Raw genomic sequence first — 3,175 nt, forward strand, 5'->3', positions numbered from 1 at the left:
TTTCGCTTCTCCTTTTTCTCTTCTTCCTTTCTTTTTGCTGCAGTGTTTGGCCTTTTACAAGGCTTCTTTCCAGCAGAAGAATTTCCGCGAAAGCGCAAACGAGGCAAGAACTATGGACAAGCAAAGGGGGGAAAGGGGTGAATTTTCCTCTGAGTTTTTTACTAACATTTTGAAGCGTTTTGGTGCATATTGAAAGCTCCATTTCATTTTTGATGGGGACTTGTAGCCCCTGGGTCTCCGAAGAAAACTGATGTCCAAAAAAACAAACTTAGAACACAAATACAGCAAAAGATAAAATAAAAAATAAGTAAATTAATTAATTAATTAATAAAAAATAAAAAAAGAGCAATTCCTAGAGCCGTAGGGTCGCATCTTCATAGAAAACCTAGATTCGGCAGTGAAACTAGAGAAAATTCTATTGGACTGCTATTATTATTATTTGTTAGAATACGATGATGAAAGCTCTATTGACAGACTACAAAGAGCGCTCCGAGAACTGGAGAAAAGAGTTGACAGGTATTTGAAGACTTAGGTGAAATTGTAAAATCAAAGGCTCTATGAGCAAAGTCGTGAATGTGGTATATTATAAACTGATAGCCCAGAATTAGCCAAAATAAATTTAAAATGTCTGCTGACAAACGACAAATTTTGTAATTGTCTATGAAGTCTGTTAAACGTACGTCATAGTTGAGTCATGTTTAAATTTCTAGCTGGTAAGTGATAAATAACCCCATATTCTAACTGAAAACTAACCATCCAGTAGTCCATCGAGGCCTTCTAGCTAAGCAGCTAAGAAGTAAAGATTATTTCAGAGCTTAAAATAATTAATGCTGAGAGAGACACGTATAGTGGTAACAAGATATGAGGTACCTTAAGATGCTGCGAAGCTGGTAATGGAAAGAAGCTAGGGAATTTTTTTTCACCAAACTGTTTCACATTTACTAAAGGGTTCTTTAATTAATGACCAGGTAACTGAGCCATTTTATACAGGACAGTGGTATTATTCGACATACATTTTTCTCTGTTAAAGAATGGCAGACACTGTGACAGAAGGCAAATAGTTAAAAGAAACTAACAGATGCCTCATACATGTGACTTCTAAGTATTGCAATTGGCAGGAAACAGTGAAGTCAACATACTTTATTATCAATTTAGAGGCCTGATACATGTAACAAATGAAAACTGCTGCTTATTTCCTTTTCTGGTATCTTTACTTGCAACCAAAAAGTTCACTTTACCCCTTTACATGCCACGAAAGTCATCAAATGAATGCATTTTAATCAGCCTTATTAATTCGTTTTTAAATAATCTCTATACATTGCTAGCCACCCTGCATAGATTTGGTGGCCATGTTGGATTAAAGGATCTGAACCTTAAAGCTTGTTTATCTTTAACTCTTTGTTTTCAGTAGTTAATAACAATGACTTCCAAATATTTCTTTTCAAGCTGTACAGTCTGCTAAAAGTCAATTTATAGAGAGCAGTATTCACTGTTTGTGAAATGAGAGTAAATTTGAAATAAAATTCTTTTTTCTGATCATATGTTTCATACAAGTTACTGTAGGATGTTCATTCCAGCCCACACCTCTTGACAGCCTAGCCCCATGCAGAGTTCAGTGATGTGCTGTATTGCAGGATATTGTTTTGGCGAATCTGTAAATTAATTCAAAATGCTATGTGCCTTGTTAAAATAAATCTGTAGGACAACACGTACAACAAACCATCTAAGTGTAAGCAATTTGTTATTTATCAGCATGGCATGCAACCAGGTTCCTTTTCGGCTGAGATGACTGCATGCATTTATTTGGGGGGGGGGGGGGGGAGGCATAGGACATGTACAGAAATCGACCTTAAGGTTACTATTGTTATATTAGTGGCTATTACATTTTAGCGATTTTAGTGAGTTTTGGGCGAAAATCGCTAAATTAAATACTTGCTAAAATTTGCCTTGGTCAAATTTCAAGTACCTCCCCGGTACCCCCTTCCCACCCTAATGGAACACAAAAATGGATACTGGTAACTTTGTTCTTTTAGGCAATGCAATTTATGTGCATTCAATGTCAAGATACGGTAGTTTTTTTCTTTTACTGAACATTTATTTTCATCTTAGCCATATGTTCATCACCGGCCAGTAAAAGCTGGTTTACATGATATTACTAGTTCTTGAAGTTTTTGGAAAATCCCTATATTAAATAGTCGCTAAATCTTGCACAGAAAAAATCGCTAAAATTAATAGCCGCTAACAATAGTACTCTCACCCTTTGAATTAATGTTAAATTTCTTTGAATGTCTACCCCATAGCACTCAGTGGATGTTGACAAAGCAAAAAATTACCTGAGTGCAATGATACACCCCTGGAGAACTATAATTACCACAGTTGAACTAATATGTCCCTTTTTTGACAGACCATGTGTATGAAGAAAAAATAATTGTAAGGGACTGATGCATAATACTGTGTTTACAAATGTAGTTTTGCCTTCAAAAGCAGAGCAAATTTATCATTCACTAAAGGCTTGCTACCTAATGAGCTACGAATGCCAGAGGAAATTTTGATTTAAGTTTAAGTCACGAGATAGATGTACTTGGGAATTTCGTTAACGAGAGTGTGACAACGAATATAAAATATTACTAGATACAAAAACTTGACGAACGTGCAAATAAATGATCGACCGAAAGACAAAGCAAGCCAACTATAGATATCTCTAATTGTTTCGAAACGCATCAGTTTAATCTTGCTGAGTGCATAAGACTAATTTGTAGCGGAAAATACAACCTTATTTAGGGTGATTTATTACTTACCAACTATTTGATTGCATTTCAATGATCATGAAAGATAATTTCATATCCGCGGACTTTCAAAATAAGCTATTGTTCGGCGTGCAAGTTTCTTGCTTCCTTGGCCATCCTTTCCGTTGCATTGTGTGTAAATGTAGATTCGAGCAGTAGCCTCACTAGAAAAATTCCTTCCAGAAAGGAAAAAATATTCGTATTCTCCTGATGTACATCCACAAGTTCGCATTACAACTCGTGAAACCAGCCCTTGTGCCGTTCATCCGCCATTTTGAACTTAATTTAAACTTAATATAAAATTGCCAGGTTACCAAGGGAGTTTACACAAATTTAATCGCCAGCAGACCGCAATAAGTCGTTATTCACGACTTAAAAATGTGCAAGCA

The sequence above is a fragment of the Oculina patagonica genome, chromosome 3, assembly GCF_052425735.1.
Source record: "Oculina patagonica isolate OP01 chromosome 3, crgOcupat, whole genome shotgun sequence".
Taxonomy (NCBI): Eukaryota; Metazoa; Cnidaria; class Anthozoa; order Scleractinia; family Oculinidae; genus Oculina; species Oculina patagonica.